Source organism: Ursus maritimus, unplaced genomic scaffold (genome assembly GCF_017311325.1).
Source record: "Ursus maritimus isolate PB19 unplaced genomic scaffold, ASM1731132v1 scaffold_3, whole genome shotgun sequence".
NCBI lineage: Eukaryota > Metazoa > Chordata > Mammalia > Carnivora > Ursidae > Ursus > Ursus maritimus.
Genome location: NW_024425563.1, coordinates 3,094,262 through 3,109,923, shown reverse-complemented (window position 1 = coordinate 3,109,923; position 15,662 = coordinate 3,094,262). Strand labels below are relative to the sequence as shown.

The 15,662-nt window shown below is 55.0% G+C and overlaps 1 long non-coding RNA gene across 1 annotated transcript; it reads right to left on the bottom strand.

Moving 5' to 3' along the window:
• Window positions 1–8,148: 8,148 nt before the first annotated feature.
• On the bottom strand, window positions 8,149–10,074 carry LOC103660930. The gene is made up of 3 exons (XR_567945.2): window positions 9,657–10,074; window positions 9,340–9,430; window positions 8,149–8,902 (listed from the first exon to the last, which is right to left on the bottom strand). It is a non-coding gene; the product is annotated as an uncharacterized LOC103660930 (long non-coding RNA).
• Window positions 10,075–15,662: the final 5,588 nt, after the last annotated feature.

Here is a 15,662-nt window from a genome sequence, read left to right as displayed (position 1 = left end):
TTTTTTTTTTTTTTTTTTTTTAAGATTTTATTTATTTATTTGACAGAGGCAGCCAGTGAGAGAGGGAACACAAGCAGGGGGAGTGGGAGAGGAAGAAGCAGGCTCATAGCGGAGGAGCCTGATGTGGGGCTCGATCCCAGGACTCTGGGATCACGCCCTGACCTGAAGGCAGACGCTTAATGACTGAGCCACCCAGGCGCCCCATCCATTGCTTTCCTAGAAGCCACATCAGTCTCCTGAATGTGCTCCCCCCGCTCTTCCATGTCTCCTTCCACGGACTTGATAGTTTATTTATTATTTTTGTTTAGAGACGGGGTGCAGGGGGGCAGATAGGGACAGAGAAAATCTTAAGCAGGCTCCAGGCTCTGTAGCGTTGAGCCCAACCTGGGGCTCGTTCTCACCACCCTGAGATCATGACCTAAGCAGAAATCAAGAGTCAGACGCTTAACCGACTGAGCCGCCTAGGCATCCCCTCCTTCCGTGGGCTTTAGAACACCCTCACCAGATACACTTTAGTGATTTTTCCTCATATGCTAAAATTTCAAACAACTTTCATAACCTAAAACCCTCTAGATTAGCAATTATTAAGACAACTGAATCCATTTTGAGTTGATTTTTGCGTATGGTGTAGGTAACGGTCCAGTTTTCCCAGCACCATTCATTGAAGAGAATGTTCCTTCCCCACTGCACATTCTTGCACGTTCATAAATTAACAGACCATATACGCACAAGTTTATTTCTGGGCTTCCTGTTCTGTCCCTCGATCTATGTGTCTGTTTTTCGGTCAGTACCACAGTATTTTGGTTGCTATAGCCTGGAGTCAGGAAGCGTGAAGCCTCCAGCCTCGTTCTTTTTCAAGCTGCTTCAGCTCTTCGGGGCCGTTTGTGGTTTCATACACGTTCAGGTTGTTTTTTCTATTTGTGTGGAAGATGTCATTGGAATTTTGACAGGAATTGCTTTGAATTAGTCAATCGCTCGGGGTAGTACGGACACAGATACTGCACAGTATCATTTACATTTGGCTCTAAAGGAGTCAAAGTCATAGAAACAGAGAGTAGAGTGGTGGGCGCAGGGCTAAGGGACGTGAGCAGAGGTTGGTAAAAGGTACAAACTTTCAGTTATCAGAGGAATAAGGTCTGGGGCGCTAATACGGAACACGGTGACTATAGTCGATACCATTGTGTTGTACGATTCAAATTGGCCGAGAGAGTACAACTTGAGTGTTCATGCCAAAAAAGAGGAGGGTCAACGTGTGAGGTGATGGGTGTGTTAATTAACCTGATTGTGAAAATCTTTGCACACTGCATATGCAACTCAAATCATCATGTTGTGCGCGTCAGGTGTATTATAATTCTAGCCATCAATTACACCTCAATAAAGCTGGATCAAAGAAAATACGATGGGATGAGCAGTTGGCTAGAAACGGTTTCCGCTGCACGAATGAAAGGCTAATGCAGCAGTCCACGCGCTCCTGAGACCCGGCTCTGGGACGAGCGACTGGTCGGGGCCCCTCAAGCTGACTCGTGCATTCTTGCACCACTGATCTAGAGTTTTGAAAAGACCTCTTTTACACGGGGAAAGAATTTGTATCCTGTGAGATGCCGAAATAGACACCTCCATTTCTAGAAAACGATGTGAGATGGGCGGTTCTGTGGGACGTCACGGCTCTGCAGGCCAGTGCTGAACGAGGCAAGCACACACAGGCTGTCCCGCCACGGTCAGAACGCACCACAGGTGTCCAGAGAGCGCCAGGAATGTAGCGGAAATGGACCCGGTCAAGGCAGCTCCCCCGGGCTGCAGATTTTCCACACACCCTGCACGGCTCACCCCTTGTCTCATGTTTCTGGCTGCTGAGAGCTGGCCTGGAACCCCATGCTAAAGACGCCCCCCGCACAGACGGGGGAGGCCAGCTCTGCAGGACACGATGACAAAGGCATTGTGTGGCCCAGCCATGAAGGAAGACATCTCCGCAGAGCGTTGCGCCTTTCTCCAGCACAGGAGTATCCCGCACATAAGGTGTCTTGATCGGCACAGGGTCTCGTGATGTTTTTAAGTCCCTAAAATGCACCTGCTCCATGGAGAGGCTTCTAGCTTCAGAGCAGAAGGAGCAGAAAGAATTCAGATTTTCTACGAGAACAGCATTCTCAGTGTCTTCACCTATATTGACTTCTTCGGACTTTACACACACGCACACACACACACACGCACACACACACACACACACAGACCCTTTTGCTTAGGAAATCAGACTTGATCGAGTTGAGATTTCTCTGCTTTGCTCATGGTACCGATGACTAAGACGAAGAAATAGGCGGAGGATCCCCGCGGACAAGCTCCGGGGTAGCTGAGGGCAGCAGCCTCGGATAGAAGGGAGACCTACAGTCCAACGACTCAGTTCCTCTCCGCCCGCCGGACACGAAACGCCCAGCTAAACGGGTTCCCGTCTGACCCTGTTCTTTCTGATTATGCAAATAACTTTGGCTTTCGGACTCCGAGGACTGGAGGAATTACCAGCTCGTCTCCCTCAGCTGAGACAGTGAGTGTGCAAAGGTAATGACCTTCCCGGCCACGCGTTGCTGAGGGAGCAGAAACGGAAGGAAGTACCCAGTGCAGCGGATGCAGCTTACGGTGGTGGTGACCACAGATCTGAAGACGCAGATGGGATTTTCTCTGCTGAACTGATTGCAGACACCGATTGCTCCTCTCCGGAGTGAGGACCTAGTATCCCATTTCAGTTTCCCTTCTAGGATTTCAGGCAGCATAACCTCCCGGCCCATCTGCAGACGGCTGCCCCCAGGTCTGCACTGTGCGGTCAGACAGGCCTACCTTCCGGCCCATCTCGTGCAGAACCACTAGCCTGCTTTTTCTTCTCACCAAAATAATACAGTTAATTGTATATTTTATAAAAACCCGATAAAGTTCCTTTAGCTCTTAAATTCTAGGATACTATCACGCAAATGTGTTTTTCTCTCTCGGAGGACAGACGGACTTCCAGGGGCCAATCCCCCCTCATGTGGAGCAGGTCAGCCCAGGAGCCAGGGGAACACTCGGAGGGACCAGGACCAGGATATGACAAGTGCCTACAACTGTCTCGTACGCGGGCTCAGCTCTGCTTCCTGGTCCACTGTGTCCGAGGCGAGCAGCCTGGGGGCTGACCCGTGGTGGTCAACATCCAGGCCTCAGGCCCCAGGTCCGGCCGCCCTGTCCCGGCTCGCAGCCCTCCCGGGCCTCGCCCTCCACTGGGATTTCTATTCTGGGCCGCAGACACTTTTGCTGCCCTCCTGGGGCGAAACCTCTGTGGTCCCTGCCCTCTCAGAGTATTTATTCTGCTGAGGAAAATAGACATGGAGTGATCACCATCTCCTTCCGAAAGCACAAAATGGTGCAGCAGCACTCTTTGTCCTGAGGTGGCCCCGCTGGGGTTGGCATGTGTTCCCACAAGAACGTCACCCGATGTCAAGCAGCTCCTGGGTCTTGGGGGCTGTCTTGTCTCTCCCTCCCTCACACTGATGCACACTGTCCCGGACACGTCGCCCTCGCCTCACCTTCCCCAAATCAAGTGCGGCCCTGCGGCTGTGGCTTCCGTCGTCCGGGGCAGTGACAGGTGATGCTGAAGTTTCTGAGGAAATTAAGTCATCAGCTCCCGGGCGCCCCTGACATCATCAAAACTGTCCTGGCTGGAGAGCCACAGGCCCGCGATTCATTGTTGGGAATAATGGGCAAAAGGCAGACAATTATGTGCTGACACCGGGCTGTGCCGCTGTGACGGAGTGGGGACTTGTAATTCCTGCCCGTGGGTCATATCAACATTTGGAACCAGAGCCCAATTTGAAATAACAGACACTAAAAGAATTGATTAGACCAGGTGTCACTCGCAGCGCATCTCTCTGAACTGCCCACAGATCCCTGCAGGTTATAATCTAATGCACAATAATTGCACCGACTTCCAGGGGCCGTGAGGAGTGGATGAGGAACAGGTGACGGATGCTTCCAGCCCTGTCTGGACCAGCCCTCTCCCTATAAAACCTCTTCTTTCCTGTCCTTCCAACACTGTACATCACACAAGCCGCAGCCCCCGGCACAGGGAGAGGCCCTCGGTAATTAAGGCACATGATTATAAGCAGAGGTGCCCACCGAACTCCCCTAGAGGCATGTCACAGAGGAGACAGGAGAGGTCTGGTTCCTAGGCGCCAACCCCAAAGTCCCGGGCAGGGCCCGGCGTTAACAGACAGCAGAGAGGGAGGACACTGGTGTGCGGGGCCCTGGGAATCTATCGGGACTCGGGCAGCTCCGACCCAAAAGCAGTGAGGGCAAGGGTCAGGGAAGAGCCACACTGGCTTCCTAGAACTGCTGCTCATCTTAACCTTCATGCCCTTGGAGGTGGGGGGGGGGGACCCCATGCATACTTCCTGCATTTTCAGACGTGGAGCATTTCCACATGGGCAGGGCAGCCACCTGCCCGGCCTGAAGCGAAATACCCCAACATTAGCCTTCCCTGGTCCTGCCTAGCCTCCCCATGGGGCCCCACTTGCTCTGTGTTGGGGTCTAGCCAGGGCAAGAGCGTCCCTGAGGTCCCGAGGCACACAGGACACCAGGCTGAGGGGGCAACAGGAGCCCCCGTGTGGTCCCATGCCCCCTGGCCTCCCACGTTCACCGCTCTGCACCCCCACGTCATTGCCCAGCCCTACCCACAAGCACCCTAGAACACCTAGGCCCCTCCGTGATCTGACTCAGACTTTCTTTTTCATGAGCTTATGGAAGAAACACTTGCCAAACCCAATGCTGTGCCAGTCACCTTTCCTGGCCCTCTGGCTACACTCACGGGCTGCCTCTGGTCCAGGACAGAGAGCAAATAAGACAGCAAGCAAATAGAAACGTCAGTTACTCGCAGTGACTCAAAATGCACGGCAGGTCAAAGTGGCCCCGAGGGCCGAGGTGGCCGCTGCCTTGCGCCGCGTGCGGGAAGCCTGCGTCGGTCTCCACGACGGAGCGTGTTGATGCTTTGTGTCTCCTACGACACGGCAGCTCACGATGCACAGGCATCTACCTGTCTCCACCTGGTGAGGCACGACTGAACCCGGGAAACTGTGAGTCACTCCCAGAAGAGGTAAACACTACGAGCCAGGAGACAAAAACAGATCAGCTCTGGGGCCACGTAAAGGAAGCGGGTGAGACAAGTTTCCGTCGGTGGCTCCACACATCCGTTAGCCAAAGAGCAGGACTAGTCACGGTAAGAGGATGTGTAAGTTTTTCTCTAGACGCTAACAGAGAAGACAGGTCAATGGTCAAGTAGCCCCAACCACTGAAGAAGAAGAAAGAGAAAAAAGGAAAGAAAGGAGAAAATTTTTTAAAATTCTTGAGAAAAACACCAAGTCTCAGAAAATAAATAAATAAAACGAATATGGAAGAAAGAGGCTTTAAAGGACCAGTTCAAGGAGTATAGTCAAGAAGTCAGGCAGCGGGCTGCTGGCTCAGGTCGGTGTTCCAGGGACGCCAGGACAAGTGTGAAGAAGTGGCTTGAGTGCCAATAAAGCTTTATTAACAAAAACCAGAGGACGAGCCCCCACCAGGCAGAGTGGCGAGGAAAGCCCACGGGAGAAAAGAAGTCGACCAGAGTGGCTCTTAGGAGGTGTTGGGCGTTGGAACATTGCTCTATGTTCTGGTACATTTTTAGCTTCAAAACTGGAAACTGTGTGGATATTCTAGGGAAAAAAAGTAACAAAGTACTATTAACCGTTCTAAAAATGTTCTCCTCCCAAAACAGGAGTAGTTGTAAGTAACTGAAGTCTGCTGTTTAGAATCTAGAGGCCGCTTTCACGGGTACGTGGCCAGTGCGTGTACGTGGCCAGTGCGTGTACATCTTTCCAAACTACCTCGGTTACTACTGAGTCAGTATCCAGGTACCCGCATAGCGCAGCAACATGATACTTCATGAAAAGGTAGAATGAGGTCCAGATCCGTTATTCTATAAAGTAGATTAAAACTTTGAAAACCAGATTTTGAGAGAAGGAGCAGCTGTCTGCAGAGAGGCCGTGCAGAGCGGAGTCTCCGCGAGGACGGCGTGGGGGTGGCGGGGTGGTGGCGGTGATGGCCTGCAGGGGGCCCACTCCCAGCATTCCGCAACCTGGGGTGGGGGGGTCGGGAGGGGTGAGGAAGGGACAGCAGGTCTGGGAAACTACCCTTGGGAACGGGAAGCCTTCCTGTCCTCCGTCCCCCCGACCCCCCTAAAGTCCGGCCGCCGGATTCGCAGGCCTGACCACTGCCTAAACCTGCCTTCCCGCCCACCTGCCCCAGCACCCACCCGGCGGCCTTCAGTCCCAGCGGGAGTGCCTCTCCCCGCGCCTGTCTCCCGCCCACCTTCTGCCTGCCGCCTCGGGGCTCACAGCCACCCTTACTGCCCGCGGCGCCCTTCTTGTGCAATTCCCGACGTTCAACCATTTGACCTGCAAAGTGGCGATCTCCTAAGATTCACACAAAGAGTACAAATATGGCCGTTTTCCAAGTTGGTGTGACCCAGACCATTGGATCCGCAGCTCGAGAGTCCTGGGAGACAGGCATTAAAGGCACGAAGTGCGCTTGTGGGATGATCCGCGATTTCAGCCCCCGCGGCTGCCGGTGCTGACCACTGGAAGGATCCACTCGGTGGGTTTCCTTATCGGGAGCACGGCTGGTGTGGCTGGTGGGCCGTGCTGCTGCCTTAACAGGCCAGACCGAGCTCGCTCTAGACTGGCATGTGGGGCTCTGTGTCTTGGTGTCCGTGTGTGCCGAAAAGAGCCCCGGACTAAAGATTCGTGAGCCAGGGTCCCCATCCTGCCGCCCTCACAGCGCTGCTCAACCGCACGGTCCTAGAGGTCTCCGAGCCGACAGGGACGGCACTCGCCTTCCTTGCAGCCAGCCACGTACCTACAGAGCTCCCCCGAGTGCCATTCCTCGGAGCTTCCGTGCCCAGCCCCCGCGGCCCCAGGGGTCCCCCCTCCTCTGCCTCCACGATCTGCAACGACCGGTGAATTGGAGCCCCTTCCTGCGAAGAAAATGAACCTGCACAGGAGTTGACGTCACCAGATGGCCAAAGCTGCTGGAGCCGACAGATGGAAAAATGAAAAATAGAACAAGACTCCCGGGACTCCAGGGATGGCGTGACCCTCCTGGGGCCTGGGGCCTTCAAATTGCTCATCAGTGGGTCAGAGACAGCCTGGTCCCAACCCCGGACTTCGCCTCACTCTCTGGGTGACCTTGAGCAAGTTATTTACCCCTCGGAGACCCGGTTCTTCATGTGTAAAGTATTAGCCACAGCAGTTCCTCCTGCAGCAGGTGGTGGAGAGGGCGGTGAGCAAGTGCACACAGCAGGCGCCCAGCAAGCGCTGCGGTCCCTGTGGGGGTGCAGCCCCGGGGGGTCCTACCCTGGGAGCGGACTCCACTTGTTACAGCAGGCTGTCACATGGCGACAGGCCACAGAATTGGCTCTGCTTTGGGCCTCGGTCTTCTGCCCTCTGACAGCCCCCGATCCCCCAGCGCGAGAGTAGAGCGGCCCGCACTGGCCTGGCCGCGCCCCCCCATCGTCTGCCGCTGAGACAGGTCAGGGGGCCTGCTCGGACTCAGGGAGGGGACTGAGAGCCATGCCCACGCTCTCGAGGGGTGGAGGACAGGGACATGCAGGGTGGCCATCTTGGAAGACCACCTGCCACCAGGATACACACACACGGTCACCTGTCTGTTGCAAAGGTGACGCGACAGCACAGCAGAGAGAAAGCACAGCCAGCTGCCCAATAGAACACCAAGATGAAGTGGATGCCGACTTCCGGCAACACCTGCTCAAAAGTCAATTCTAGAAGGATCGTAGATCCAAAAAGGATAGGCCAGATGATAGGGAAGACCTGGGAGAATAGCTTCATGTTGTTGGGACAGGCAAGTGCTTCTTCAACAGGATGCACAGAGCACTCACCGTAAAGGAAAAAAGATAGTAACTTGAACTACATTGAAATTAGGTCTGTCTAGTCACAAAAAGATACCTTTAAGAGAAAATAGAGGCCACAGGATGAAGGGACGTATTTGCAATACACAAAGGATTGATATTGGATATAAATACACACACAACACCTGACCGAGGTCAATAAGAAAATGACAGACCAACCAATATAACTGGAAAAATAGGAACTTCAAAATAAAGTTTATGCAAAAGGCCAAAAACACAAAGAAGTGCTCAACTTCATTAGTCATCAGAGAAATGCAAACCCAAACACAACGAGACCCCCGGCAGAGTGACAAAATGAAGAGACGCAACCGACGCTCGCAAAGAGGTGGAGAGTCCAGCGCACACGCGGCTGGTGGGTGTGAACCGTGTGTGCACGCGGGACGTCTGGCTGGCTGACGCGCTCGTGCCCTCTTCCAGCGGCTTCTCCGTGGCCCCTGAGCCCGATTGCCCCCAACAGGAAACAAACCCACACTAGTCACAATGGAACAGGTGAATAAGCCGCGGTATATCCACGGAAGGACGGCCACCCAGCCACGCAGGCAGACCACAGCACAACACGGGCCAGTTCCATGAAAGGACGAAGCAAAAGGAGCCCGGTCCACCAAGGTACACCCTCCATGACTCCACTGAGAAAAGTTCAACCAACCAGGCGGCACTAATCTTTGGGGCCGACAGGAAGGCCAGCGCTCCCCTTGGCAGGGCTAATTCCTGGCAGGGGCTGGACAGCTTCTGGAATGCCAGGGGTCTCTTTCTGCTGACCGGGGAGCTGACCATATGACCCACTGACTTTGTGAAATTCACTGAGCTCCACACTCACGGTTTGCATATTTCTCTGTCTATGCGTCATACTTTAATTAAATGCAGTAAAATAAAAGGGAAAAGTCAACTTAGATGTTTGCTTACTCAAATTTCTCCATTTTTCATAATTAACTACAAATTTGGAGACAGAAAAGCGGGGAGGTGGGTGTGTGAGTCCAACAGAAAAAAAAAAGACAAAGAGAAAAAAAATAGAAATCAGTGTTTTTACGGAGAGTGGTAAAGTCACCCAAGACAAACACACAAAGGAGGCAACTCAACACCCCCAATTGTTACTATGATAACATGAAGCTTTTGCACTAGAGTTGGGGATGTCTCGTTCTCATTATGCTTTGTGTATAGGACAGGGAGCCCCCCTTCCAGGACATCAGATAGGAAGTAAATTGGAATTATTTCTTGTTCTTAAAGAGGCTCTAACTTCAAACAGCACAAAATGTCAAGTTTAATGATTCCTTCCAACCACCAAGCCAGAAATCAATTTTTTACCTAATTCATTGTGCTACCACTCAGTCACCAGCAGACACTGTATTTTCACAAGAAATTGCACCTACCTGCAGGGAGAGCTCAGGTTTTCTGTGCCAACGGCCCCAGTCTTCTTCCAGAGAAAAATAACTGCCTCATTAGAAGGAAAAAACTCTGCCCCTAGGAATAAATCAAGAAATTAAAGTGTAAGTAAATGGATTAAAATGGACTCACCTGGGAAACAGTGACACTGGGTCCCTGCCTGCCCTGGGTGCAAAGGTGCACCTCGGCTATCGAAGGGTGGGGCTCAAGTTCAGGGTGGAGAACTCAGGAGACTACCCCTGTGACCTCAAAGGTCGGGAAGGACTTCTTAAAACGTCTGAATGGAAAACCACGAGGCGCGTACACACACACAGAGAACGTGTGCTCGAGGACATAGAAGATACGGGTTTCTCTTCAGCGTGCACCACGGACACAAGCACAGAGCACAGGAGGAGCGGAGGAAGCTCTGGAGGAAGGTGTCGTGCCGTCCTGGGCTGGCAATTCAGAAGGAGTCTTGCAGCAACCAGAAGGCGACAACCACAACAGAGGACGAAGCATCCAACGGTCAGTTGACAGAAAGATCCAAAGAGGCATCGAGTAAATAAAGCCACATTGGACCCACGAGTCATCCCGGAAACACAGATGAAAACATCGTGCTTTCCCTTTACATGCACTGGATGGCAAAAGCTAGAGGTTTGGAAATGGCAGGCGCTGGGAGGCCAGGAGCAGGGTAGCTGGGGGGGAGGGGGGCGGCGACATGGGAGCCCTGGCTGGCACCCCTGAGCCCCGCGGCTTGTGCACGGACCACACGGCCTGGCGGTGCCACTCAGGAGCGTCCCAGCATGCCCTCTCCTGCCACAAACTCTCACGTCCACACCGGCTGCACCCAAGCTTGGTGCGCCTCCCCACCCCATCCAGGGGGTCTTGTCTGGGACTCTCCCCGGCCCTGCGGCCTGAAGGATGGAAGAAAAGCAGATGCCACAACCGTGCTCCTGTGGTTTTGTCTTCACCTCTTGCGTACCCACCGTCGGAAGAACAGGCCCTGGGTAGACGGGGTCCGCGGGACCCGAAGGGTGCTGTGGAGCCGTGCGGAGCACAGCCTGCAGCCCGCAGCAGCCCCCGCCCCGGGCAGCCGCACCCGCGGTCTACGCCGGCTCCCACCTCGGGGTCATGGTCTCACCTGCAGCTTCCGCGTGGCTGGCCCTCGCCTGGGAGGCCGGCTCACCCCGACTTTCAGTACGGTGTTCTGTACACGCTGTGTCAAGGAAGGGGTGTGTCTTTTTACAGCTGCAGTCTCATTTATCGTTGAGTCCAGACCTCTCCTTTGGGAAAATCACTTTAATGGGCTTTTTTTTTCCCTTCAGAAACAAAGATCTATGGAGGAATTGGCAAATAGCTGTGGATAATTAGTCAAGTTTGTACTGTGGGCTATTCCCACCTTTCCAAGACTCCGCGACTATTTCCTTTAGGAAAGATTCTCATTTCCTGCAGACAAATGTTTCTTTATTTAAAAAAAGGGTTTAGAGTGCATTGTCCCTGAAACTTACTGGTTCTTGGGAGATGTGTGTTCATTCAATCAAGGAGCCTGGGGGGGGGGGCGGGGACTGGCAGGAAAGTGTAGCACTAAAAAAAAAAAGTCAGTGTGGAGCTGGGGTGCAGAAGTGGATTGGGGATCAGAGATGCTGGGCCCTAAGGCCAGACTGACCTCCCCGGCGAAGGCAGGGCCTGACCGCCAAACATCTGGCAAAGGGGCCCCTCTGAAGGTGGGATGAGTCGGTACCTGAGCCCAGGGCGGGAAGGCCTGCTCCAAGCAACCACCTGTTACGTAGACCAACCCCCACCCCCCACAACATGGCGAAGCAAAGGAGCCGAGGGCACGTGGGATCCAGGAGGGCTCCTTGGAGGAGGGGAGCTCACAGCCATGCTGTCTTCTGGTCCTGGGTCTCCATCCCGTGATACCCGCAGACGAGCCCTCACTTAAAGCACATCAGCGAGGGGTGGGCATCTGGGGGCTCTGGGGAGCGTAACAGCAGACACGTCGGGACCCCCGGCAAGGCCCCCTGAGGCGGGAAGTGGGTGGTCTGCGGCCGCATCTTGTCAAGTGGAACGGAAACAGCCTGAGTGGTTTTCTGAAGCAGCAGAGAGTGCCACGCTGACACGGAGCGTGACTCATCCTGGCTTTGTCCTGCGTGCAGAGGGCTTGTCGCTATTTTGGGATTTCCTCAACCCTGGAGGCTGACGATCACCAAGCCAGCCGGAAACAGCACAGCCATTCATGTCATCCTACATTTAACACATTCGAATTAAGGGTTGCTATTAATTCAAAATTCTCAAATACGCTTGACAACGTGGGTCAAAGGAAAGTCTAACTCTGTGAAGAGAGGGCTCGCAGGAAGGTTTAGGAAGAGCAAGGCAAGCGGCGTTTAAGGACCAGTGATACACCAGCACAGGCGTCCCGCAGAGCTGGGCTGTGGGATGCGAGGGGCAAAGCCCTTCCGCTTCTCAGGCCTTCTCTGCGGGGCTGCACAGCTCTCCCAGCTCACCGGCCGTACCGGGCTGTCAGCTCGGGGCACGGCTGCGGGTGCAGATCTTACGCAAACACTGCGGTCACAGAGTTACACTCCCCAGGGCTGTGGGACGAGCACTGACTGGGGAGCAGCAAGGCCCTGGGTTTGTTCACACGGGTGCTGGGGATGAAACAATGAAGCAATAGATTTCTCTGGAATTTGGGATGAATATTCCTCCTCCCTCCGTGGCACTGGGCCCTGTGGTAGGGTGTGGGTACCCGGGTGAGGAAGGGCCCCCTGTGCTTTCAGGGGTCCGGGGGAGAGACGTGGGAGCTCAAGAGCAGCCATGGCAGCAGTTTCTATGGGGGCGTGGGGGGAGGGGCTCCAGGGCAGGAAAGAGTCACCAGGAGGCGGACTTGAACTCTCCAGGTGTCAGGACAAGGAAGCAGACGTGCAAATCACACCCCGGGCGCAAGATGAAAACAGAGGCGTGCCCAGCACTCCCAGATGACCCAAGCTTTGGGCGGAACGGGTGGGGCGCAGCACGGTGGCTGACCCTCCAGTTCTGGGTCAGGCCTTGTCTCCAGCCCTCCGAGCTTCACCTTGCCCATCTGTGCTGTGGGTGCGGTGGGGACCTGTGATCTCAGCCAGACGAAGGGACAAGGCGGTGTGAAGCTCCTCGCTCTGCTCCCGCCCACGGGAGCGCCTAACGCACGTTAGCTATCGTGAGGGGTTAGCCCGTGAGGGGCTCAGCGCTGACACGGGGAGGCGAGGACTTCCTGTCCTGGAGGAGGGGAGGTCACCAAAGAGCTCGGAGCATGGGATGAAACAGTGAGGCTTGCCGCAGAGTGGCTGAGAGGCCGTGGCCAGGAGCGCAGGCTAGCCCCAGGCCAACAAGTAGAACTCCTATCCGTAGAACATTCCAGGGCCCAGAGGCTACATTTTCTACAGGGACTGTTTTCACTTGCACAATTCTTGTTGAGATAGTTAACAGCTGGGCCTCGGGAGCCTCCTGTCCATGCCTGCGTGTGTGGCCCCTGTGCCCACCACGGCTCACGTGGGCACGTGGCCCACAGGCCCACCTGGAATGGGGAGATGCAACAGCATTTCTTCTGCTGCTGATTACAGCGGCCCGAGCCCCCGCCCCCTTTACCAGTGGCAGGTGGGGTCCTCCTGAGGCAGGCCCTTCCCCCAGGCTCTGAGAAGCCCACAGACGTTCACGTTCCTCCACGGGCGCACCTCAGCAGCCCACCCTCAGCTGCCCGGAGGGAGCCTGCAGGTGCACCCAGCCCTCCCTGGCGTCCTGCCCACCGCCACCCTGGCATAGGCCCCTCGTCTGGCCATGGTGGTGCCTCAGGCAGGGGCAGCGCTCAGAAGGGAAGGGGTGGGTGTCCGGGATGGGAACAGAAAATGGGAGGCTGCAGAGACCAGCTCCTGCAAGCCGCATCCAAGGGGTCTGGGGCCTGGGCTAATCGGACCCAAAGAATTTGAGCCCCGTCGGGCCAACCCTGCCTAATGGGTCTGCAGGCTGGGGAGGGCCCGCTGGGCTGGCCCAGGCGCTGTAGACCCGAGGGAGCCTCAGATTCCCCAGCATCTCAGGGAGTCTGGGTGTGAACGTGGACTGTGTCCACCGGCCACACTGCGCCCCCTGCCTCTCTCTGTCTCGTCGGTCCATGATGCAGGGCTGATGTAGAGTGGGGCCTGGAAGAGGGGCCCCCAGCACCTTCGCAGACCAGCCTCCACACAGGGTGTGGCCTTCATTCAGCATCCAGAGAGTCTGGGGGACCCCAGTTCATACGTGCCCCCCACACTGGGTGTCTGGGGAGCCCCAGGATCTCACCTCTCTCTCTTGCCCATTGGACATGGGGTCCTTCTCTGCTAGGCGTCCTGGCCCCCGACTTCATTCTGGAGCGTTGGGAGGACTGGATTTATTAAAGGAGGGTCCGTGCTGGGTCCTGGCGTCCATCCAGAATGGGCATTCACAAAGCGGGGTGCCATAAATGACAGTGTCCATTGAGGTGTTCATTTACTTCATGGAAAATCAGTTACAGTATTTTCTAGAAAAAGAGAAATCTGACTTCATCTTAGAGTTTAAGTCTCTGAAAAGGATAAAATGGTCGCACATAGAATCAACCCTCTTCCTCAAGCCCCAGCCTTCCTCTCCTCTGGCTGCTCCCCGACCCTGAGCCCACACACCTGACGCCACTAGACACTCAGCTCCCATCGTTCTCAGTTGACTCCAATCGCCCTCAACCACTTCAGAATGATGGGCTGCACCTGCCTTAGGGCGGGCTGGCGTTTACAGGGGCTTGGAGTATTTCGTATTCCTGGGTTTGAGGAACGCATTCACTGGAGTCTGGTCTTGCCTATCTGTCTGGTGGGCTTGGCTCCCGTGTGTCTGAGAGACAGCACGTCGCCAGCGTCGACATAACCGCATTTCTGGGCATGAAAGGCCCCAGGTCTGACCTGAAAGGAACAGTTTCCCAAGGAGTCAAGGGCCCGCCAGGGGGCCGCATGTGGGCTCTGCTGTCCAGACCCTGCCGCGCTGTGGCCCGAGACAGGAGGCCACACGACTGCCCTGGGGAATTCCTCACCGGCTTGTCCACCCACCCACCCAGAGAGACTCTGGCTGGGGGAATGGTTTGATCTCCAGGGAGCAGTTTGTAAAGGTCAGAGGGTTGTTGGGGGTGGGGTCTAGAGGAGAGAGGCGGAGGAACCCCCCACCCCGGACAACTCAGCTCAGCCTGACCCGATTCCTAGCTCTTGAGCAGGTCATAACCTCCGTCACTTAGCTGCAACATGGGGGGACTGCCACTATTATGGACGGAACCGTATCTCCAAAACCTCATCTACTGAAGCCCTAACCCCCAGGGCAGCTGCATTTGGGGACTTTAAGGGAGGCGGTCAAGGTTAAATGGGGGCCCAGGGGGCAGAGGGCTCCTAATCCCATAATCCCATAGACCTACAGGAAGAGACACCAGTGCTGGCTTTCTGAATGCCCTGTGAGCACACGGCCAGAAAGGTCATCTGCAAGCCAGGAAGAGAGGTCCTACGGGGTCCGGCCCTGACGGCACCCTGAGCTGGGACCGCCGGCCCCCAAACAAGGGCACTTCTATTGTGGAAGCCTCGGGTGTGCTCTCTCGCTGTGGCCGCCCAAGCAGACTGAGACGGTCACCAGCTCTGCTGTCCTGCTGTCAGGCTCGGGGACAGCTTGGAAAGGCCCCTCGCCTTCTCGGGGCTCTGCAGACCGGTTTCTACAGGCAGGTGGCTGAGGGTACAAGACAGCCTTGCAGAGACTTCACACCCCCACAGTGATCCTGAGATCCAGAGCTGAAGGGAGCACCTTTCTTCCCCACTCTCCTCTACGCATCCCTCCTCCCTCCCCCCAGGAATGTTTAAGGAATGTCAGGCCAGCATCACACCCTGGCTTCTGGGAGGCCCCAAATCCCGGCAGGACCCTGCACTACCAGGCGCGGCCGCTGGGTGGCACACCCACATGCGGTTCAGGGCTTGGGTTTGCGGGACCAGCGCGGGGACCCTGGCCAGCAAGGCTGCGCCGATCCTTCAGTTTAATCAAATCCAGCTTGAAAGAGGGAGGCTGTGTAAGTTATTTCTGCTTTGAACACAGCTTTGTTGTTCTGGTGCGACTGTATTTCCTTTAATGGTTGAAAATGTAGCATCCCAATTGAGATGTGCTGTTAACTGTGAATGAAGTACGCACCCAGTTTTGAAGACTTCTGCCCAAAAAACGTAAACCAGTCATTAACACATTCTTCTGTCAAGTAGACATTGAAACGATTTTTGGTGACATTGGATGAAATAAGACATTATAGTATAAATTTCCCCTGTTGCTGGTTACTTCT